The sequence below is a fragment of the Canis lupus genome, chromosome 13 (assembly GCF_003254725.2).
Source record: "Canis lupus dingo isolate Sandy chromosome 13, ASM325472v2, whole genome shotgun sequence".
Classification (NCBI taxonomy): domain Eukaryota; kingdom Metazoa; phylum Chordata; class Mammalia; order Carnivora; family Canidae; genus Canis; species Canis lupus.
Window position 1 is genome coordinate 49664510 of NC_064255.1, and position 25292 is coordinate 49689801.

Sequence of the window (25292 nt, forward strand, 5' to 3'; positions counted from 1 at the left end):
AATACATTAAAAAAAAAAAAAAAACAACTCAAAACATACTCATTTGAACGGATACCAGATGGGGACATCTGTGTGAATTTTTACCCCTGTCCTAGATCCATCCCAGTTATCTCAAATGACAACCCCATTTTCTGCAGGCTGATCTGGCTCTCTCCTAGTCCCACTGAGAGGTCAGTGGGTCTGTTAATAAGAGTTGCATATGGCAACAAAGAGGGAGGTTTAGAACTGGCCTTTGTGTTGGGCTCTACCTCGGTGTTCTAAGCCCCTTAACCACTCCTCTACATATTCTGGCATTGGGAGATATGTATGAGATCCCCAAGGCTACTCTCAGCTTTGATGATTTGCTTGAAGGACTCACAAAACTTAGAAAAACTGTTAGAGGTATAGATTACTAGAGTGAAGGGATACAGATGAAAGCCAGTGAAGGAAAAACATGTATAGGGTGGAGTTCGGGAGAAACCAGGTATGAGCTTCCAGTTGTCCTCATCCAGTGGAGTTGCATGGATACCACTCAATCCCCCCAGCAATAATGCAGGACAACACACATGAAGTATTGCCAACTTTTAGGGGTCAGTCGTATAGACATGGAGTGTTCGTGTAACTGACCTTAGCTACTCAGTCTCCAGCCTCCCCAGGGTATGGCTCATGATTCCAGGCAAACAAAAATAGGCATTTACCATATATCACATTGTTAACATAAACTGTCATGGCCATGGGCCCTGGTTAAGGGCGAGTTTTTTTTTTTTTTTTTAAATTTTATTTGAGAGAGAGAGAGAGAGAGAGAGAGAGAGAGAATGAGCAGGGGGAGGGGCAGAGGGAGGGGGAAGAACAGACTTACTGCTGAATAGGAGTAGGGATCTTCCTGATAGGAATAGGGATCTTCCTGATCCCAGGAAGAGCAAGTCCTTTCTTTGAAATATGCAGAGTTTGGGCACCCCAGGCCTGCTGAGTTAACTGTTTACTGCACAGGAGATCAGGTTTTACAAGCTTGGGTCTAGTTCTCCTTTGTCTGGGTCTCCTGGATACGTAGAGTGTTCATATTTTGCACCCCTTTCTAGATCATGGGGGCAAAGCCCTATTTTATTGTCCTCATGACTTTATATACTGTTCTCTCAGGCCCTGGTGGAGGCAGAATTTGTGTAGGATCTCTGGTTAGCTTGACATTCTCATGGTCAGTATTTTAAATCTCTGAGGCTGTCTTGTCTTCCCACAGATCTCCCTGAGACCCCTGCAAATGGGCTGCATTGGCTGTATGTCTGCTTGGATTAGGGTTTGGACAATTGATGGCTTATACTGGTGCCACAGCTCTGCCCACAAAACCCTGTGTCCCTCCCAACCTGGGTCCAGCTCTTTTCTCCTAGAATTCCCTGTGATGAATGCCACTGCCTTGCAATGTAATTTACTCCCTGTGGAGTACAAATCTTTAACATATATGAAAGTGCAAGATGTGTGGAGTTGATAAAAAGTTTTTTTTAAAACAAGTATGCAGATACCATTTATTTGGTCCATGAGTACCATATAGTTGTAATTTGATGTTTTAATGAAACATCATATATAAATAACCTGAAACTATAACAATACACAAAAATTGGCTCCTTACACAGACATACCAGGCAGTAACAGGCTGAAAACTTGAGTAAATGAACACTGTTTTACATTAGTGTACGTAGTGCCAGTTAACATTTAAAAACAGGCTTCAGTGCATGGCATTTGATACTTCTTTGAATCTGTTTCAGTCAGTTAAGAGTATGAAAATGGTTAGATCTAGGCTAAAAATAATTCTAACAAAAAATAAAAGCATAATATTTATAACCAGGTATCAACTTGACTAAACTATGATATTCTATTTTTTTTTTGAGATTTTATTTATTTATTCATGAGAGACACACGAGGGAGGCAGAGACCTAGGCAGAGAGAGAAGTAGGCTCCCTGCAGGAAGCCCGATGTGGGACTTGATCCAGGACCCCAGGATCACGACCTGAGCCAAAGGCAGACGCTCAATCACTGAGCTGCCCAGGTGCCCTAAACTATGATATTTTAAAACTGTTAAATGATACCTAAGGTTATTTACATTAGAAAGGCAACATGCATTGTGTTCTTTAATCTCACAAATAGTTATGCACACACTTTGAAGGATTTTAAAACTATATTCCTACTATGAATATAGCATACTGCATGTTTCTAATTATTCTAGCCAAATGAGTGCTTTCAAAGGAGCAGAATCATTTTTTTCAAGTCACTGGTGTCATTTTTTCCCCCCTTTGGAACAAGAGACATAACAAAGAAGCTGGTTCTGCCCAGATGACCTACTGCAGTCAGAAGGTTCTGTTTAGAGATCTTTCTGTTCAATCTAAAGCCATAACATTATCAAGCTCTTCTGTCTGTTGTGCACATGACCTCTTTGCGCTGATATTCTCTCTTATCCAATTTCCTCTTGTGACTTCTCTCTTTGTTGATGTTGGCATTATCTGAAGGACCTTCTTCATCTGAATCAACTATGAGCATTATCTTGCTCCCGTGAAGTGGACGTGGAAGGCTGAGCTCCATCGTCACTGCCATTGCTACTTATGCTTTTGGCATCATCTTCAGTTAGTTTGGGGCCTCCCTTTTTCTGGGGAATCACCAACAACATCAAGTTCAACATCCTTCCCTAGGGCCTTACTATGAAGGATGTTGATCAATAAAGTGTAGTTTTGAAGAAAGTCATCGGCTTGAAGCAGGCTCCCATTTCCAGTTCCAAATTCTGACAGCTTATTGTGATTATTAGCTTCTGCCTCTCCCTCTTCTGAAGATACTAGGATTGTTCCTTTCCATCTCCAATTTAGACATCTGGAGTCACCATAGCAAATTTTTCTTTCACTATCTTATCCTGTAATGGGAGAACAGTCATTTTGTGGATGTTCAGCCAGTCACTCTGGCTTGTTGGCACATGTCTAACAATTGGGATTGTGAGGATCCAGTGCCAAGGTACAGGAAGTTTCTTTCTTGCATTTGGCTATTTATTAAAAAATAAATTGTTCTACTGGTCTGCTTTTCTAATAAAGTCTTCAATCCTTCTAGTACTATTAACCCAGCAATCACTCCATTAGTTGTAGCAATAGCAGGAATAATGTTCTCTGCCATTAATTTTCTACCAAATCTGCTCTTCATATTCATACTGAAAATAAGCAGCATGAGGTCTGCAGCAGAGGTGACCCATTGTAGACAGGTCATCCTTGCCCCACACGAGCTCAGTTCCATCTTCCTTTTCTGTTAAATGAACTCTCAAAGTCTCAATGCTCTTTGAAAAAAAAAAAAAAAGAGGTGTATAGCTCTTTACTCTAGAACCTGCTGGTCTTGCAGACCTAACTGGAGTTCATTTTGTTGATCTGATTCATTGGTTTCTTCTCCTTGATTCTGTACTTCAGCCCAGTCCAACAGAACTGGTGGTTTCCTTTTCCACCATAGCTTGTCCATTGTTAACAGATACTGGATATCATCTTTAAAAAGCTTGGTAAAACGTTTAACCAGATCATTCATATGTGGAATATAAGAAATCGTGGAAGGGATCATAAGGGAAAGGAGGGGAACTGAGTGGGAAAAATTAGAGAGGAAGACAAACCATGAGAGACTCCTAACTCTGGGAACCGAACAAATAGTTGCAGAAGGGGAGGTGGGTGGGGGGATGGGTAACTGGGGGACGGACAGTGAGGAGGGCACTTGATGGGATGAGCACTAGGTATTATACTATATGTTGACAAATTGAATTTAAATTTTAAAAGGTGCAAAACAGTTTAACCAATCATAGCCCATTCCTTAGTGGAAATATGTTTAATGTCACCATATTCATTAGATGCTCTGCTACAGCTTCCATTGGTTTCTAGGAAGCTTTAGGTCAGCTCTATCAGGGGATCTTCTTAATCAGCATGTTTTTCTTCAATTTTCCTAGTCCTATGAAGGTGAGCAAGTTATTTGCTTTCTGAGTTTTAATTTTTTTATCTATAAAATAGGAATATTAAAATTGGCTGTGGTTGTGATTAGAAATAACCTATGCAAAGTGGCTAGCCCAGTACCTGGCATATGGTAGACTGTAATAAATAGTAGCTACTACTACTATTATTTGTCTGTGTAAACAGAGTAGGCATCTCTAGATCAAAGAAGGTAGCTGATACAATGCCCGGTTTCATCTGGGGACACATGTTCAATTTGGAGGACTCCACTCTAAGATATGTATGTGTGTGTATGTTCATATGAGTGTGCATGATTGAACATTAACAGTCTTTGCAAAGATGGTGGTCAGGAGGGCAAAGAATCTGGAAAATATGCCATATGAAGGAAATGGGGATATATAGCTTGAAAAAGAGAAAACTTAGCTTGTGTTGCCTTTAAATATTTGCTAGTTACTATTTAGAAGCAGAAGTAGACACATGTGGTGTAGATACAAAGGATCTGCCTATTGGGTAGACACTAGGAAGACCAGACCCTGCAAGAAACAATTTTGGCTGTCTAACAATTACAGCTGCCCAGTAGCAGAGTAGGCTGCCTCGGCATTGTCCTGGCCCTGGAATTATGCATTGGCAGATGCATGATTTGTGTGTACACAGAGATTTCAACTTTGGATGGGAGCCTGGCTGAGAATGAACTCCAAGTCTCCATGTCTCTAGTGGTTGTCTTGCTCATTTTTCTTGTTAAGATCCTGTAGGAGCCAGCACTCATAAAAGGCCCCTTGATATTATATACCATTATAACTTTGAAGGAACTACAAATACTCAGGGAATGTGAAAAGTGAAGTCTTCTTACCATATACCTAGTTATCCCTAGAATGAAATTTCAACTGGGTTGAGGAGAGAGTGTCCCAGCAAGTGTTACTTTTCAGAATGATTAAAGTCTCTGGGCCTATCTGGACTCATTCATTTTAACTATTCCATTTCCCAAGAATATCATCTCATTACTTTTTCAATGACCCAATATTTTCTGTACAAGTGAATGAGTCCAGAAAGTCATTTCAGCCATTGATTATTTTTGGTGACCTTCTGATCTGTTCTGAATCCCTTTTCTTTTAATTTCCATTTATGTCCTCCTGTCTTATCATCTGTTCTGAGCTGAAAATAGTAACTTAGCTTGACCTTATTATCTACCATTTAAGATTTTATAGTCTTTGGTTTAATCTCATCTTAATAAGTGTTGCTAGGGTAGACTGTAGTTTTTTTTTTTTTTTTTTTTTTTTGGCAGCTCTTTGCAGCTCAAATCTGTTATCACAGGATCAACTATACCGCCCTTTTATAAGTATGCCAAAATTTCACTTCATCTTTTTGATAAGAGCTGGCTTCAAAGTCAGCCTTACGAAGATAGACCTATTTGCTTAGAAACAAAAAACACTCCTACTTAGCCTTGAACTATCTCCCAAGTCTGTTTGTGAAAAAATTCAATTTACATGGGACTTAAAATGTCACTGGGCAGGGAACATACTAAGTGGTGTTAGTTAGATCTTAATGTGGCTGAAGTGATCAGCTCCTTTGCTAGGAGTACATTTTGATGTACGAGAAGAGACAGGGCCATAGAATAACTCTGGGCACTTATTTGGCCAAACAGATTCTTTTAGAAAATGTTTATGGAATACCTGCGTATGATTTGGCAGTAGGTTACGGAAATACACACCAAAAAGACACAATAGTTGACTTCAAGGACCCCCTGTGGAGGGGTGTGGGCCTGTCATTAGGAAACATAAGAAAACAGGGACACCTGGGTGGCTCAGTGGTTGAGCATCTGCCTTCAGCTCAAGGCATGATCCTGGGGTCTGGGATTGAATCCCACATTGGATTGAGGATTGGGTCCCATCCCTGCAGGGAGCCTGCTTCTCCCTCTGCCCATGTCTCTGCCTCTCTCTGTATCTCTCATGAATAAATAAGTAAAATCTTAAAAAAAAAGAAAAGAAAAAGAAAACATAGGCAAGTTTCAGAGCCTAGAAAACAAACTTCAGATTTCAAGAATAGGATCTGGGTAGTCCAAAGTCATTTTTATACTCAGAAGTGGGGAGAATGAAGACAAAGTAGTAGAAAAGAATAATTTCCTCCAGCGATTTCAGATGATTTTTTTCATTGAGGAATAACAGTTTATTTAAGGTGTTTTATTTTTTTATTTTTTTATTTTAAGATTTACTTATTCTAAGGACGCCTGGGTAGCTCAGTCAGTTAAGCAACTGCCTTTGGCTTGGGTCATGATCCCCAATCAGGCTCTCTGCTCAGCAGGGGGCCTCCTTCTCCCTCTTCTGTCTGCCACTCCTACTGTTTATGCTATCTCTCTGTCAAGTAAATAGATAAAATCTTAAAAAAAAAAAGAGATAAGATTTATTAGAGAGAGAGAGAGAACAAGAGCAAACATGGGCTGGGGGGAGGGGCAGGGGAAGAAGGTGAGGGATTCTCTGACTCCCCACTGAGCATGGAGCTGACATGGGGTTCCATCTCACGACCCTGACATCATGATCTGAGCCAAAACTCAAGAGTTGGAGGCTTAGGGGAGCCCCAGTAGCCCAGCGGGTTAGTGTCGCCTTCAGCCCAGGGTGTGATCCTGGAGATCTGGGATCAAGTCACAAGTCAGGCTCCCTGCATGGAACCTGCTTCTCCCTCTGCCTGTGTTTCTGCCTCTCACTCTCTCTGTGTCTGTCATGAATAAATAAATAAAATCTTAAAAAAAAAAAAAAAGAGTTGGAGGCTTAAATGACTGTTCTACCCCGGTGCCCCCAGATTTTTAATTATCTTTCTATTATGTCCTTTCTGATTGGGCATTACTCAAAACCCATGCAGTCTTTTGAGGTTTGGCCAGGACTTCTGATATCCTCGAGGCCTGTCTTTGTTGGCAAATCCAGTTTAAGAGGCAGCAAATCAGCAGGAAAGGAAAAGACTCCCCTTTCTTCATTGCTAAATCTCTCCTCCTTCTTCTCTGTGTCACCAAGTCCTCTTCATGTTGCCAGGCCCAGTTTACATTCCACCTTCCCTGTGATACGTTCTCTGAATGCCCAGCTGGACGTGAGCTCTGCTTAGCTAGAGTGCATTCAAGCATCATTCTCCAGAACTCTCCTGTTGTGCATGGCACTCACTGGCTGGCAGGGAGAGCTATCCTTTCCTATTTAGGGTGGAGTTTGGCCACAATCAGATCACCATCATTATTCTCAGAGGAAGAGAGTACCAGGCGAAGTTGCTGAGGATCTCATAAAGGACAACATTCAGACCAGCCCTCCCTTAAGGGCTTATAATCTGGTACAGTTTCCCTTTAAATGAGATTGGCTGATATTAACTGAGATCTATGAATTCAATGAGAACTTTAAAAAATTGTGTTTTTCTTTCAATACTAATAAAGTATTTTTATCAACTATAAGGATTGAAATTCTATTTTGCAATGATAATTTGCTACTGGTAGATATTTCAAAGAATAAGAATGAAGTTTAAATTGAGGTTTTATAGATAACCTCTGGGGTCAAGAGACTTATTTCTCTGAAGGAATTTGAGGGACATTTGTTTCATTCATTCATCATTCATTTACTCAATAAGCATTTATTGTATGCCCAAGTGTTATATGCCAGACACTGTGTTAGACACATGAGCAAGTGGTCAGGACATGTTCTAGGCTCCAGAATCCTAAGTGCCACTACTGACTTATCAAGTAGCACCTTCCACATGGGGAAAGCCATTCTCTAAGCTTTGCTTTCTCCATCAATAAAACAAAGATAAGAGTATTTTATCTATTTCTGTCCCTACAGAGGTGTAGAAAAAGACCCTGGGATTAAAAAAACTCTACAAAGGGATCCTTGGGTGGCGCAGCGGTTTGGCGCCTGCCTTTGGCCCAGGGCGCGATCCTGGAGACCCAGGATCGAATCCCACGTCGGGCTCCCGGTGCATGGAGCCTGCTTCTCCCTCTGCCTATGTCTCTGCCTCTCTCTCTCTCTCTCTCTGTGACTATCATAAATAAATAAAAATTAAAAAAAAAAAACTCTACAAAGATTTAGTTGTATCCAAACTTGGCCTTTCCAAGTCAGCTACAAGTGCTAAATCCACATTTCTTCCTACCTCCCACTAGTCTCAGTGGGAGGGATCTGGGACCCATGGAAGGTCTCAACCAGCTCTAGCAGAAGTGGGTTCTATATTGCAGAGCAGATTTTTCACAAGAGCTATTTTCAGATTTGTTTACGCTGTCACTGACCTCCAATTTCACATTTCACAAACTCCCATGGGGCCGAGGAGTTACTCCCTAGGAATCTTCTCTGGTTAGCAGGAACTCAAGGGCAGCGTGCTGATGGGTCTGGTGTTTAAAGGACAATCTGTCACAAAGCTAAGGGGCTTATTACTCAAACTAACACTGAACACTAAATAAACACCAGACTAGATGGAGACATAACCTGGGACCTTTTTACACAGAGCTAATATGAATAGCCATTAAAGTAGCACATTTGCCAATTCACACCCACTGAATCATTTCTTCTTGTTAAAAAATGCCCTGGTGGCTCAGCGGTTTAGTGCCGCCTTCACCCAGGGCATGATCCTGGAGACGGGATCAAGTCCCACATCAGGCTCCCTGCATGAGCCTGCTTCTCCCTCTGCCTGTGTATCTGACTCTCTCTCTCTCTCTCTGTCTCTCTCTCTGTCTCTCATGAATAAATAAATCAAATCTTTAAAAAAATGCCTATTCAGCATTGAGTTGCAATGCAGTCAGCAAGGACTACAGCATGACACTTAAACATGTCTAAGTAAATCTCTAACAGGGCCACTACCCTGCTAGCCCACTACTACTGGAGTTGTAGGTGGGATGAACTTTGCATTAAAGGGATAAATTCCCTTTTAAATATTTTAACAGACAGATGTAGATATAGGATCATTCACTCTAGTTTTTTAAGTTTATCTGATCCCAAGCATCATAACCAGCAGCTTCCAAAGCTTCCATGCCTGGAGCCAGACTCCATGAGTAACTAAAATACAGCATTTGTGGACACTGTAGGATATACTGTGTGGTCCTATCAGTGGCTGCTGTGTGTGGAGCAAGAACTGCTAGGGACTTTGGGTGGGGGTGGGGGCATGATACCTTTATTCATTAACCAACATTTACTGAGTATCTACTTTGTGCCAGACATCACACCACATGCCAGAGAAACAAAGGTAGATAAGACACAGTCCCTACCTTGTAGATGCTTATAGTCCAGGTGGAGATACTGACAAGTGAAAGAGGCAATTCTAATAAAGAGCAGTCAGAGTGATACAAGCTGTTTGACCCCGTCTTGGAGGTCAGAAAAGGCTTGTTGGAGCACAGGTGTTCAAACTGAGACCCTGAGGATGTATTAGAGTTAATAGGTCAATTTGAAGGAATGGTAAAGTGTGCAAGTTCCAAGGTGTGGACAGCATGTCAGTTTGGAAACTTATTTTATCTTTATTGTTTGAAAGATTTATTTACTTTGAGAGAGAGAGAGAGAGAGAGAGAAAGAGAGAGTGTCAAGCAGACTCCCTGCTGGATGAGGAGTCTGATGTGGAGCTTGATCCCACAACCCTGAGATCATGACCTGAGGCAAAGCCAAGAGTCAGATGCTTAACCAACTGAGCCACCCAGGGGCCTCTGGAAACTTATTTTAAATTGGCCGGTCAGAGAGTACAAGATGGTAGGATAAGAAATAAGACAGGAGAGATGAAATCCTTGATTATATTGCCTCCTAGTTATTGTTCCCTGCACTCCTTCCTCAAAAAAGACATAGCAGGTATATTTGTGTGTGTGCACAGCAATAAAAAAAAAAAAACACAAAACCTCAAGTAAACTTTTTAATTGAAATGTTTGCTTGATTGGAGGCTATTTAGAAGTGAAGTGATGATCTCTTTGCTTGCTCCAAGTCAGGTTCGGGAAAACATCACCTGTGAGGCTAGTTATCACAGGGGCTGTGACCTGGTATTTGCCAAGCTTCCAAATTTTCAACCGAAAATTCAGTTTTTTAAGAAAGAAAATTATCCGGGACTTTCTATATAGAAACAGAAGGAACTATGCTGGAGAGAAGCTAAGAGCAAGTCTCATATGTGAATGGCAAGAACATTGGGAGGGATGATGATGATGCAGATGGGCCTGAATTCCAACCTGAGGCCAAGGGTGGGTGCGAATGTGAGTGTGAGGCCTCTTGGCAAAGAAATGATTAGCAAGGAGGCTTTACTGTACAAATATTATAAACAAAAAATTACATTCTATTTTCTTTTTCTCTGATTAGAAAAGATACATGTTCAGTACAGATGATTTAGGAAAATATAGAGAAAAGGAAAGATTACCTAGAACTTTCATCCAGAGGCAACCTTATTGATAACAGTAAGTGCATTTATGTTTGGTCACATTTATGTGTAGACATGTTTTAAGAATAAAATTGGGAACCATATACCTTATATACTGTTTTCTGACTTGCTTTTTCACCTAAAGTGTTAATATTAGGAACATTGCATATACCTTTGTGTATACTTCGATGGCATGATATGTAGTGGATGTATGGTATTAGGTTATAAATATATACTATTTGGTCAATTAATGCATTTTTGGGCTTTCAGGCTATTTCCAAATTTTGAGTCTTATTTATTATCTTGTGATGAATATCCTTTTTATTAATCTTTCTATGCATTCCTTACCTGTAAGACAGTACTGGAAGCAGAGTTACTGGATCAAAGAATGTGGCTTTTAAAAACTTTTATTACTAAATGATTATCCAGAAAGTTCATGCCACATGGCATGTTCAGCCAGGTGCAAGAGAATCCTCAGCAGCGCTGCATGTTATTAAAGTTTGTTTCACCGGTTTATTTCTGTTAGAAATAATATGCCGTGATGGGTCTCTGCACTGGGTATTAGGATCTAGGATTTGAGGTCTAAAGATTCCAGACCTTACTTTTTTATAACACCCTAAGTGCTAGATGTGAAAGTGCTTTGTTAACTCTATGAGACACATATATACAAGGATATTACTGTGGTTGTCATGTCCAGCTGAGTTGGGTTGAGTGAAGCTGCTGCTGAGATGCAGTCTGGTGTAGTAGAAAGAGTACTGACTTTGTACCAAGTCCTTGCTCCAGTATTTACTGGGTGTGTAACTGCAATCAGCTTAAAATGCTATTAAAGACTAGGTAGCTTAAATGATACATTGATTTCTTGCAGTTCTAGAGGCTGGGAGATTCAAGGTCAAGGTGTTGGGCTGATCAGTTCCTAGTGAGAGCTCTCTTCTTGTTTCGTGCTGTGTCCTTATGTGGCTGTCCGCTAGCTCTTCTTGTGAGGGTACCAATCCCATTCGTGAGGGCTCCACCCTCATGCCTCATTCCCTTATAAAGGTCTCACCTCCCACTATCATCACATTGGGGGTTAAGTGCTTCAACATATGAATTTTGGGGGGACACACAAGCATTTATTTTATTTTATTTTTTTCATACAAGCATTTAATCCATACTAGTAAACTTGGGCAATTTATTTAACACCCAGAGACTAAGTTCCTTCTTTTGTAAACTGGGAGAATAATGCACAGTTTTTATAAAAACTACATTATATAATGTTTGTATATGTAATAAGTACTCAATCAAGGAGAGTTATCTGCCCTAATTACCAAGAGATAATCACTTTTTTTTAGATAATCACTTTTTTATGTTTCTGGATATTACTTAGAGGGATCATCTATTTATTTAAAGATTTTATTTATTCATTGATGACACACACACAGAGAGAGAGAGAGAGAGAGAGAGAGAGAGGCAGAGACACAGGCAGAGATAGAAGCAGGCTTCACACAGGGAGCCTAATGTGGGACTCAATCCTGAGACTCCAGGATCACGCCCTGGGCTGAAGGCGGCGCTAAACCATTGAGCCACCCAGGGATCCCAGGGATCATCTATTTAGAAACTAAAGTGGAGTTCACCCCTGCACAAAGCCCTTAAAAATTATTGAAAAGTGTACACACACACACACACACACACTTAGCTGATATAAGAACAATAATGGGGAAAAGGATTTCAGCCTATGTTGACAGCCTATATTGTTTTAGGTTCCTGGACCCAATCCCTGTGTGTGTGTATGTGTGTGTGTGGGGTGGGGTGAGGGGGCAAGAGACCTCCCACAGAACACCAAGAAATTGCTAAACCTCAGGAGGGTGTCCAATACTTCAGCTTAATTCCAACACTGTCTAGCTGGAGATAGTATCAGATTCCACAAGTTAAGGAGTCTGTCCTGTAAGTCTGTCAGCCCCGCTGTCCTCCCAGGTGGGGGAGATGGTCAGATGACAGACACACATGCAGGTTATTACCTGTACTTCTGACTGGCTATATAAATTGGAGGTTCCTATGACCTCCTCTTTGTGTTTGATTAATTTGGTAGAGTGGCTCACAGAACTCAGAGAAATATTTTACTTCCTAGATGACTGTTTTATTATAAAAGGAACTGCCAGATGGAAGAGATCCATAGGGCAGCATGTGGGGAAGAGGTGTGGAGCTTCCATTCTTCCTGAATCTCCACCTCTTCACCAACCTGGAAGCTCTCCAAACCCTATCCTTTTGGGGGTTTATGCAGGCTTCATTACACAGGCATAATTGATTAACTCATTGGCCACTGGGGATTGAGCCAAGCTCCGGTACTTCTCTCCCAGACTAAAGATTCCAACCCTCTCATCACCAGGTGGGTTCCTCTGCCAGCCAGGCCTCATCCTCAGGTGGCCTAGGGGCATCTAAAAGCCACCACATTGGCATGAAAAAAGAAGCCTTGATCACTCTTATTACTTACGGAATTCCTAGGGTTTTAGAAGCTCTGTGCCAGAAACGGAAGGAAGACCAAGTATGTATTTCTTATAAGTCACTATATTATCAATGTCATTTCTCCAACAACTCCTGTTTTTTGCTCTATTTTTTTTAAAGACACAGAAGAAATCTAGAAGAAGAAATCTAGAACTCAGGGTTCACCATCCTTGGTGAACACTGGTCACAGGCACACAAAACAACATGATTTCAGTTTCTGCTTCATTTTCATACTCGTTTTCAATGACTCTTGTTGAAAAGTTCCTTCCTAGAACTTCCTTTGGGGCTTACCTCTGACCTGATTCAAAGCTCTATGTCCAGATTCTCTCCCTTCCCCCTTTCCCTGTCCACTCACCTGCTGCCACTTCTCCTTCCTTTCCAGACTCAGCCTCAGCGCAGCTGATTCCAGAAACATTTTTCCTCTTTATGTCTCTGCTCCACAGGCTGCCCTCTTCCCCTCATCATTTCTCATTTCTCACCGTGAAAATCTCTCCTTTCTCTCTTTATGGCTTCCTGAGACCTGAAAATAGAAGTAATTTAAATTTGGCAATTATGACGACAATGAAACACCTTTTGTGAAAAGTAGAGTTTAAAATGCAGGAGTTTGCTGCTCTGGAAACCTAGCTCTCTCTCTGCCTTTATTCTGCGGATACCCCTGCAGTGGTGTTCTAAGGTCACCCCGATCCACTTGCTGAAACCTGAAAGGCTAAGAAATGACTACCACATGCAGGCAGGTGACCTCCACTTGCAGGGGTGAGGGCGGGGTTGACCAGAGGTACCAGGTTCAGCCTAGCCTCTTCTACCTCAAATGAGCTTCCCGACCCTCCTGTGGAATCTTTGCCCTCCCACACTCCACACCCTGCACCTGGACTGTTCCGTGTTCCAGTCATATGTTGGCATCAGGTAGCTGGAATCATGGAGTGGGGGGTTGGGGGTATAATTTCTTCTCTGCCAATGACTAGATGAGTCACCTCCTGTGGGCTGTTCGTGGCAACCTTTTCCTCCATCCTTGAAGTTGGCCCTCCTGAAGACTTCACCTCCTCTGTTATGAAGTGCCTTGAGCTCTCCAAAAATCAGCAGCAAATGTATTAGTGCATATTAACATCCCACTTTCCTGGCACATGACTAGGCTAACACTTAAACCAGCTCCAAATCTGCTAAAATCTGGTTTCAGGAGGAGGACATGGGAAGCATGTAATGTGGAGGCCATCTCCCGACAGGTGCCATCTGTTCTCATTAGAGTGATCTAGCAGCTTCAGCTTGGGAGGGAGGGGCCTCCAGGTGCTCAGAAGGAAGTCTGCTCGTGCGTTATCCTTTCAGAGACTTTGCTTTTATGTTTGGTTTAGTTTTTGTTTTTGTCTGGCAGGCTGAGAGCCTGTCCTACATTCCAAGAGAATAATTGCTCCAACATTGTAGGAAATTAAGTCCCCTGGAAAAAAAAATCTTGTTTGAGTGGGCTTGTAATGGCTCCTTGACCACATGCTGCGCTATTCAATTTATAACATAGAAATATTACAGAAGTTGGGATCCAAAGTTGGTGTGTGAGCCATTGCTTGAAAAGGGATGGATGCTTCTTGGGGATGGTGATCCTTCCCCCGAGCCTCCCCCTCCCCCCGCCAGCATTTATTCAGTCTGGAGAGATTCGGTCTGCCAGGCTCCCACTCCTACATTCCAGGGAGAGCTAGGCCCATTCATTGTCCTCTACATGCAGAAAGTGATAATAATTCCTCGGAGACCTAACTGGGCTCAGGGGAATGTGATTGAAGCCCTGCTGGTGACTGGAACTGCCTTTTATGCGTCTGTGTGGGGTTATCCATTTCGCAGGTGTTTTCTATTGCCAGCCTGTGGGGATGCCCACTGAGTCAAAAATATATTTCCATGAGGATAGGCCTTTTGGAGGTGTCTTATATCACATTTTGGGAAAAGCATGGGAAATAACAAGAGCATTTGGCCTTAAATTTGAAATGATTCTTTCCCAGATTTTATATTAAAGACTTTGCCTGCAAGATTGATCTGAGGACTAAAGCACGACTCCAGGTTTCCAGCATATCTTCCCCCTCTCTTGGGGTCTCCTTCCTGCCTGTTCCCTACATCTTTTCCTAAGCTGCTGTTCCGCCTCCCATCAAGTGCTTGGTTTGTGTATCATGTCAGCTCATTCCTGTTAAAATGTTAGCCAATGTTCAGATATCCTCATGGGGGGATATTTGCATTTTAATAGGTAGCTTGAATATGGAAGAGCTTCAGACTAAAGCAGTGAATCCTCACTGGGAAGAGAGGCAATTTTGGATGGGGTGAGGGTGTGTGAGATCTGAAACATTATCAAATCCTACTGTGTAAGTCCTAAGATGTGTTGATGTAGCCTCTAAGCAGAAGTCAAAGACTGAAAGAAAGGTGTTTCTTTCTGTTCCCAACCCTGAGAGCAAATAGGGGCCTGCTGTGGGAGTACAGTCAGCAGTGACCATGCTACTGTGTGTTCAGATTTAGCAAATAAAAGTACAAGGTGCCCAGCTAAATTTGCATGTCCAATAAACAATGAATACTTTTTTAGCATGAATATATCTCATGTGATATTTGGGACATATTTATGCAAAAAAATCTTGTTTATCTGAATTCAGATTTAACTGAGTGTCCTGTATGTTATTTGGCAGCCTGCTACCACACTAGCCTGTTGTTAAAAACTAATTTCTAAAAGAGATAAAATTATAACTCATATATAAACATAAACAAATGTGTCAAAGAATTTTTTTTTTTTTTTAAGGAGGGGGTGTGAGGGACAGGGAGAGGGAGAGAGAGAGAGAATCTTAAGCAGGCTCCACGCCCAGTAGAGAGCCCAACACGGGGCTACATTGTACAACCCTGAGATGATGACCTGAACTGAAATCAAGAGTTGGATGCTTGGGGCACCTGATTGGTACAGTTGGTTAAGTCTCTGACTCTTGGTTCCAGCTCAGGTTTTGATCTTAGGGTCCTGAGATGGAGCCCCTCTTTGGTCTCCATGCTCAGTACTGCTTAGTGAGGAGTCTGCTTAAGACTTGCACTCCCTAAAATAAATAATCTTTAAAAAAAAAAAAGGGAGTTGGACGTTTAACTGAACTGAGCCACCTAGATGCCCCCATCAAAGTTTTAAAAAACTCACTGATTAATGAAAGAATCAGTAGGAGGTTACAATTGGTTCAAAAGAGAATTCAGCACACACATAGAAGACACGCACATATATACAATCAAGAGATGCTAAAATAGGGATGCTTGGGTGGCTCAGTGGTTTAGTGTAGGCTCAGGGTGTGATCCTAGGTCCAGGGATTGAGTCCCACATCGGGCTCCCTTCGAGGAGCCTGCTTCTTTCTCTCTCTCTCTCTGTCTCTGTCTCTCTCAGGAATAAATGAATAAAATCTAAAAAAATAAAAGAGAAATGCTGAAATGAATTGGTTAACAGAGGTGAAGCTAGCCATATTCATAGGGCAATAATCAATTACACGTTGGGCAACATTAATTTGCATTTCTCTGGTTAAGAGTCATGGCATTACTCTCAGTTTTCTACAATTTGCAATAGTGATAAAGTAGGTCAAAGATAATGAAGGCACAGGTAAGTAGGAAAGAGTATGTTAGACTATCCAGTCACTTTTGCCTATTTTAAAGTCAGGGAAATTAAAAAAAAAAAAAGGGAAATTATAATTTCTCCTGACCGTGTCATGATCTTTCCTGTCTCCGGGCCTTTGCACATGATGGCTCCTTAGTAATCTTGTATTTGTTGATTATCTCAAAAATCATTACCTTTGAGAATCCCTCACTGACCCTCAATCTGGGTTAGATTCATGCTTCATAACATAGGAACATGCTTCTTTCGTTAGAGCATTTATGTTAATTCTCAATTTATGCCTTTTACTGAGGTCTATAATTCCTTGCAGGATCTAGCCTCTGTTCTCAGCTTCCTCTTTAATAATTATGCTATAGTCATACTTTTCTCCTGTTACTTGATCATAACAAGTTTTCCCTGCCACAGGGACTTTGCACCTACTGTTCTCTGTCTCTGGAATTCTTTTTTCTCTTGGCTTTTGCATGGGATGTTTCTTTTTCATCTCTCAGGTCTCAGTCTGAATATCACAAAGGCCTATCCTGATCATCCTACCTAAAGATACTCCTCTCCCCACCCTTACTTTATATCCCAATGGAACCTTAGCACAGATCAGATTCCCCTCATAGGCTTGTTAAAACCCAGATTGCTGGGTTCTATGCCCAGAGTTTTTGATTCAGTAGGTCTAAGGATCTGTGCCTTAACAAGTTCTTGGGTGATGCTGATGCTGCTGGTTTGGCCACCACTCCTGGAGAAACAATGTTCTGATTATTTTTCTTTCAAAACATAACATTATTTCCCTCCTTTTACTGATTTGCTGTCCCTGCACAACTGAAAGCTCCACATGGGGAGGGCATATTGACAACTTTATTCTTTGCTTTATTCCCGGTACCAAAGGTAGTGCCAGGTTTACAAAAGATGTTCGATAAATATTTGTTGAGTGAACAAACCATTTCCTCTCTTCTTGTTCTGTATCATTATGAAGAGTTTGTTCATCAAAGCACTCCTGAATTCAGGTGCTGAGACTAAGCCAAAGGGATTGGCTTTTCTCTCAAAGGTAAGTTTGTGGAGGAGTGGTCTTGATAAACCACACCAATATCTGATCGGTAACTTGGATTAAAGACCAGTGTCTGTTGCAACCTGCACTGTCACATGAGCTTGCCCTCCTTTCTAGGGCCAATGTCACTAACCCACAGTTGGTTAGACATTGGGGCTTTGGGTACTGTTGGCAGGGTCCAGGCTGACCTGGGTTTTGCTAAGACCAGTGCTATGGTGAATATTCAGAAGACATGGACAGGTAAGGGTGGGGAAGGCCTTTTTGTGTTGGCCTCAGGTGTGCCTCCCCTGATGAGACAGTTTGGGAAAAATAAAAGAGCAGGGAGCAGGGGCTGTCCCTTCTTTAAGCTGGGCTATAGGTGGTGCTCTTACATCTTTAGCCTTGGTATCTTCTTAAATGTGTTAGGGTCCTTTGCCTTCGGGTTCTAACCCCTGGGCCTCCTGATGCCAATATTTTGTTCCAGAGCCCCCAGTCCAGGCCTTAGAGTCTAGCCTCAGGCCCTTCCTCCCCAGCAGCCCTGCAGGTTCTGGCTCATTTTTTTCTACTCTCTTCTGAATCATTCCTTTAGGCTTTCATCTCATCAGGTTATGTGGTACACTAATGGACCCTTGAAAGTGAGAGAGATAATACAGCATAGTGCTTGGTTCCTAAAAGTAGGTGCTTTGAGGTCAGCCCTAGATTCTAATCTTATTCTTATTCTTATTCTTATCTAATTCTTATTCTAATCTTAGATACTGTGTGTCCTTGAGAAAGTCACTTAACCATTCTGTACTTCAGATTATGGGGATGACAACAGCATTAAATCATAGGGTTGTTGTAGGTATAAGAGATGATACTTTGTAAAGAGTTTAGTCTGTGCCTTGTAGCTACCAGGTTAATGGCTTAATACTCCTTTATGAAAATAGCTTTCCATTTTAATAACGGACTTTGGTAGACACATGGTGTTGACTGCAAGAGGCTTTGCAGGTCAGATGTTTGGGGACCTTCAGATGACAGCATGTGAGCAGATGCTCATTCTGTGTATGGGTCAAAGGAACCCTCTGCAGATCTCTCTGGGGGACAGAGCACTAGGTGACTTGGCCATTGGCTCTAGTCCTAAGAAAAAAGCCCTGGCAACTGAGAATAAGACAATAATAACAATGTTGTATTCAGGAGCATTGCTTTAAATAATCCTTCTCCTTAATAGCTTTGCCCCTGGCGTGTGACAGGTGTTTACATTATTAAGTAAAAGCATTTAAACAGTGACCTCCTTGGTATAAGGGTGAAGGAGATTAAAATCCAAGCAGTTCTCCAGCCATTTAAATCAATGAGACTTGTCAGATCTGTAACACATGAGCTACTTAGAGGGCGCAGGCATCTATTGTTTTTGAGGTTCAGCTAATATCTCTATATGCTAGTTCCTTCAAAACCTGGCCAGGCCCTGGGTTGCTCATTAAAGGCTGGTCTGACCACAGCTTCTCTGCCTCTAGAACCGGCATTATTTTATAGTTGCCCAAATGTGTACCAAGTAGTTATGCTATTAGGGAAAATCAGAACTTAGGTTATTTCTGTTTAGAGAAATGACCTTTCAAGGAATCCCAATGCTCAAGTCCCTTAGCTAATCAGAAGCAAAGACCATGCATGCTATCTTCTCCTCTAGCAGGGGTTGCTAAACCAGGCTGCTTGGCCTCACCCAGTCTCCCTTTCTTGAGCTGTGTTCTCATCTTTAGCCACAGCACTGGCAACGTCATGTCCACCAGCATTATTGGGGAACCAAGTTTCTGAGACTTAAATTTTGTTTTTAAACTTCAGGCTATCACCATGCCCTGGAAATTTTTTTCCTAAAATTAGACTTTCAGTTTCGAAGGAATGTGGACACACATCCATGTATGTGTGCAGATGTGATGGAAAGAACGTGGTCCAGCCTAGTTCACAGCCATGGGTTTTATCTGACTTTGGGAGACATTGAGTCAATAAGAACACAATCAAGTGTGGCTCCGGAGCCCCAGATGAACTGCACAGATGCTAGGTCATAAACACATGACCAGGAGTGACTGTGCACATGCGGGATGCCTGGGGCAGGAGCCCTGTGTGGTGCTAGCCCAACCTTGGGCCCGTCTGTACCACCCCACAGTGGGCACACAGATGGGTGGTACATGCTTGCTGGCACACGTGCAACCTGGTGGGCCCTGGCAGACACATGCACCTGTCCACTGAGGGTTGGGGCAAACCCACTGGATGACTTACAGCTGAGTCAGTATGGCCACAAAAGGAACTACAAGCAGGAAGGGTTACATGGTAGAGTTTATGGCCTCATGTGTGGCCTATCCTTGATCCCTGAAGGACTGCTCCAGCCTTGACTTTGGATGTGCAGTTCCAGCAGAGGGTGAGGAATTTCCTTTCTGGATGATCTGAAGGGCTTTTTCCCAGGTGAGTGACTTGAAGAATGTTCTCTGCTTCAGAAGAAAGCCTTCCTTCTACTCATAGCAGTGATGTAAGGCCACGGCTTCTGGTCTTTACAGAACTTCTTTGTCAAAATGCGACATCAAGGGCTTCACTGTGAAAACATATGTGCAGAGAAAACCTGGCTACTCAGCATCGGGACCAGCAGTGTGGGCACTGTGTTGGAGCTTCCTAGAAACGTAGCATCTCAGGACCCCAGAGCAGCTGAAACAGAGTATGTGTTTTAACAAGCTCCCCAGTGATTCGTGTGTATGCCAAAGCCTGAGAAGTGCTGATACTCACAAAAAAGGCCATCTCTTTTGTCCACACATTTCTCTCCACCACAGAAAAACACCTCCGTTGAAGCCTGGTCCAGGGAAGCTAGTCTTGTGACCTACCTGTCCCCTGGAGCTGAGGAGTCAATAGGGCGTCTGCAGGGTTTTTTTTCTGGGTTATGGGCTGGAACCTTCTCAGAGCAAGAGGATAATGAGGCCATGTCATGGGTTGGAGACCACTGCACAGATTAATTTGCTTCTTTCCAGAATCATGGTCAATACTGCCGACATTTCCTACCAATGGTATGTAGGCCTCCAGGGGGCCTGGAGCAAGACCGCCACCGTGGCAGCAGCCTCCTAGGAAAAGGCTAGTGAAGTAGAGGGAAGTCTCCCAAAGTGACACCTACTCAGGTCAATTTTGTCAAAAGTGCAGTCACTGAAAACACACCTCATGGATGTTCGATTGTTTGGTCAGTCTAGTCTCCACAGCTGTTCGGAGGCCATCGGTGAATGCTATCTGTGGTGCTAAAGGAATTCAGGTGTTTATTCACAGAGGCAGTAGAGACCCCTCTATCCTCCACCTGCTAGCCCTGACTGGGGTAAGTGATTTAACTTTCCCAACCTTAGTTTCTTTATTTCCATTTTTTTTTTAAGATTTTATTTATTCATGAGACACAGAGAGAGGCAGAGACATAGGCAGATGGAGAAGCAAGCTCCCTGTGAGGAGCCCAATGTGGGACTTGATCCCAGGATCATGACCTAAGCCAAGGGCAGATGCTCAACCACTGAGCCACCCAGCCATGCATTCAGATAATTTTAAAATTGATTATCTGAATGGTACTGATTTAATGGGCATATTATAAATACTAAGCTCAGTATTCACTCTGTAATACTCAGATTTAGTCATATTCACAGGAGGTAAGAAATCTCAGTCACCTTACGGAAAGGGGATGAGAAAGGAAAAACCACAAAGAGAAAGCCTCTTCATTTTGCCAGAGCCCCAGATTCTAGCTCTAGATCTGTCACTGTGGTCCCGAACAAGTGTAACTTCCCAGGGCTTGTAAGGAACTCTGGACGAAATATGAGTGAGCAGCAGGTGTGTCACAGTGCAGGTCAGATGGAAGCCACAGAGTTAGCAGAGGAGAGACGTGTATATACTTGTGGCAAAATATCAGAAGATCCGGGGTATCAATAGCATTGGAAAATAATACAATGGCTGATTCTTGGTGATGCATATTGTTGGGAAGGAGAACCCCACAGCCAAATACCATGCTGTTTCATAAATACCATGTCGTGGTTTTGAAAAGTGGTGTGCTCAGATGTATGCATGTGCCCCCTGCACTGGCTCCTCTGCTGCTCAACCTTACCTTTACATACCGTGGCTGGTAGGGTGCCAGGGGCAGAAGAGGGCGCATTGCAGAGAGGATTCTCAAGAGCCACCAATAAGCTTGCCAAGTACATGTACTTCCTAAGGAATATTCATTCCTGCAGCTCAATTCCTGGGGCTTAAGTAGAGCAGTGTTTTCTACCCACAAATGATTTCAGAGGGGGAGATCTTATGACCTTGTAAATCTGGCATCATACATTTGAATATTTTATTCTGGAAGCTAACTGCTGAAAGCAAACGTTAAAACAAATGTTATCTTCCTCTCTTTTATCTCTGGGAGAAGCTAAAAATACGGAGAGGGGTTTTCATTTGGCAGAGCTGAGCTTCCACCTTCTCACTGCTGTCCCTTTGATCTTCCATTCTCTGTGTTCAGGTTCCCCTTTGTACCTACCTGAACCATGTGAAACAAATCATCTTAATTACTTCAGGCCTGGCTTCTTCCTCCAGTTCTCTCTCTCTTTCTTTTTTTTTTTTTTTTGAAATTCCTGCGATGGTTACCAAATAAATCTGCACAGGGCTCTAGCCCTTGGAAAAAGCACGGAGGCACCTGCAGCAGCGCGAGGAATTTCAAAGTGAGTTAAAAGGCACAGGAGGAGAGGGAATTGAATGAACCTCTCTGGTTTTCAGCCTGTAGATGTAGTGCTGACTGTACTCCAAGTCCGTGATCATCGCAGGGCACAGCTCTCACACCTTTGCTTGGAGAAGAGAGAATAATTAATGCTGGGTCCCCTTGGCATGGTACCCAGAGCTCTGCTTCCATCGGCTGTGCCCCCCATACTGGAGGAACGCAGACCCTATGAGAAAGCCCAGGCAGAGAAAGGGGGAGGAGATGGCGGTGTGCTCTCACCTGCTGGGGCTCCTGGGCTTAGCCAGTAGGAGACCCCAAGCAAGGCCAGGGTAGCAGGAAGGCGGGCAACTCCAGGGACCTGTACCTGAGTTGGAGCTGGGTAGTGTGGGGCTGCATTTTAAGTGGGCCATTCTGAATGAAGAGCCTCTGGCAGAGAGGTGCTGAGGCAGGCCAAGCTGTTGATCCTGTATGCTGGGGGGAGGGGGGGGTGGTGCCCAGGGGGAGGTAATTAGGAGCAATGAGCTGAAACTGCGGAAAAGAAAATATAAGCTGCGCAGCACAAAAGTCTTCCTGATAGTGATGTCTATTAGCCCATGGCATCCTCTCCTGAGGGAAGTTTCGAAAGACCCATTACTGGAGGCATCTGAGGGGGCGCAGGTAACCCCCCAGGGCAGAGGGGAGTGGGCTCCCAGGAATGGCATTGCTCCTTCACAGGGCTGGGGCCCTACCAGAGCTGGCCTGAGGCAGATTGCTTGGGCTACCACCTCTCCCCCCACAACCCCTTCAGTTCTGTTGGAAGAGCCACAAGCTCTTTCAGCAGGATCATTTCACCTTGGAGTGACTTTTTGCCTCTGCAAAAGGTAGGTACTGTGCATGCATATCTGCAAATACATGCAGAACACCCCACAGCACCTTGGGTATGGGATCCAATCAGGGAAATTTTGAAAACAAAATTTTCAGTGGTTAGATGATGGTTTGCAAAATGTGTTTGAGGTGGATAGATTTACTCATCTAGCACACTTAATTTTACTTAAGTAAAATATGGTGATGAAACAGCTTTGTGTCTACCAAGTAGAAGGTGTCACTCCTCTACCCCCTCTCCCCAATGGCCCAATGTCCTGCAGGACTTTGGAGGTCACCCAAGTAGCCGGGAAGTGGATTTTCCTGAGACAACCATCTCTTTACTTGGTTCTAGTCACAAAACACAACAGTGTTAAGCTCCCCAGGTAGATGAAATGGTTAGACCTGCCCCTCACCCCCAGGCCCATGCTTTATACTCTCTTCCTTTATACCCTTCCTTCTCCTCCTTTAAAAGAGCTTCTGGCAGCTCCAGGCCAGGCAGCTGTTTAGAATGCAAAACTGGATTAAGTCAAGAGCTGGCACCTGTAGTTGCTCTGGGCGCCAGCTCACCGTTGACTCTTCCAAGCCAATAGTCCTGAAGCCCTGTTGACAGCTTTACATGATAGTGCTCATGTTCACTGTCTCTATCTTATGTTGGATGATCAAGGGCTCATTCTGGGATAGCTATTGTGTCACCTCCCTGTCTTTCTACTTGTTCCTTCAAACTTATCCTTCCACCATAGCCAGGTCCATCTCTGGAAACTACCTTTTCATCATGACACTTTTGCAAAACTTTTCAATGGCTTCCCCATGGCCTTCAAGGCAGACTACTGGGCTGGAATAACCATCCTTCTCTGCCTATAAAAATAGTTGGTTCTGGTAATATTTTGAAAGATTGAGACTTACTCATTTCAGGAATCGACTAGGGTTGACATTAAGAAGTAGCTATTTCTTTTTCATGATTTAATTTCAAAATATATCTAAACACTGACATAATCAAATCACATTCTGAATCCTTTACCTTTTTAAGTGCAGCCTCTTCTAAAGGATGGAGTGGTTGTAGTAGAACAGTTCTCAGCCCAAGCTGTATGTCAGAATTATTTGGGAACTACTGCAAATTATAGACACCTGGGAATTTAATTGTTTAAAGAGCTCCCCAAGTGTTTTAAATATGCAGTCATTGTTGGGAATTAATAAATTACCTGTAAGACTCTTTTTTTTTTTTTTTTTTTTTTTCTGGTCAGTGGGGGCACCGGGCCGGGTTTATTGCACTTGCAACAGAGTTTAAATAAGTCCTGGATGTCCGGAGCTGAGGTGAGGGGAAGTTGGGCAGGGAGAAAGGGGCAGCGTCAGTGCAGCTAGTGGGCAGGACCCAAATCCTGCAGGCCCAGGACAGTGGGCTTCCCTCTTTCTGGGGGACGGGGAGGGCCTGCATCTGGCCAGGCTGAGGTTCCAGATCTGTTACCATCGTGTTACCTATCATTTCAGATATTTTTGGTTCCTTAATTCTTGAACTCTTCCAGGTCAGCTGAATACATCCTAGATAGCATGAAATTAGGTCCTTTTAGTTAAGGTCGAAATACAGTTTAGTTCCAAATTGACACTACTTTTTTGGGGCCACTGTAACTCCAAACAAGATTTTAATTTTCTCTGATTCCTACCCCCTCCGCAATTTATCCAATCCACAAATGCTTATTGAGCATCTACTATATGTCAGAGGCCACATTCTAGACACTAGGGAAAGATAAAATGGTGAGCAGGGAAGACAAGGAGTCTGATCTCATAGAACTTATATTGTAGAATCAGGTCCAGATCAGTATGAATCTCCTCTTTGTCTTGTTTGTTTTCCCTAAGCTCTCAACCATATTCTTCTGGCAACTCATTTAATCCTAGGGCATTAACATAAAGTCCACTTTTTTTTTTAAATTTATTTTTTATTGGTGTTCAATTTACTAACATACAGAATAACCCCCCGTGCCCGTCACCCATTCACTCCCACCCCCCGCCCTTCTCCCCTTCCACCACCCCTAGTTCGTTTCCCAGAGTTAGCAGTCTTTACGTTCTGTCTCCCTTTCTGATATTTCCCACACATTTCTTCTCCCTTCCCTTATATTCCCTTTCACTATTATTTATATTCCCCAAATGAGTGAGAACATATAATGTTTGTCCTTCACCGACTGACTTACTTCACTCAGCTAAAGTCCACTTTTATACTTGGTTACTTTTCATAGACAGAAACACACTAAATTAGATAAAAGACAATAATTGTGAAGTACAGTATCTAAAGGGCATTATGGTGTTTTCATAACAGGTGGGTTCAATATTCTTTTATAACTAAAAAGCTTAAGGAATCTAACCATTTGGATGCATATATTTTGTTCTATGTATCTACGTATTTAAAACTAAGTCTTACTTTCTATTGGTAGT

At 42.7% G+C, this 25292-nt stretch overlaps 1 pseudogene; it reads right to left on the minus strand.

The window, feature by feature from the left end:
- Window positions 1-2345: 2345 nt before the first annotated feature.
- Window positions 2346-19104, minus strand: LOC112652177 (SUMO-activating enzyme subunit 2-like; annotated as a pseudogene).
- Window positions 19105-25292: the final 6188 nt, after the last annotated feature.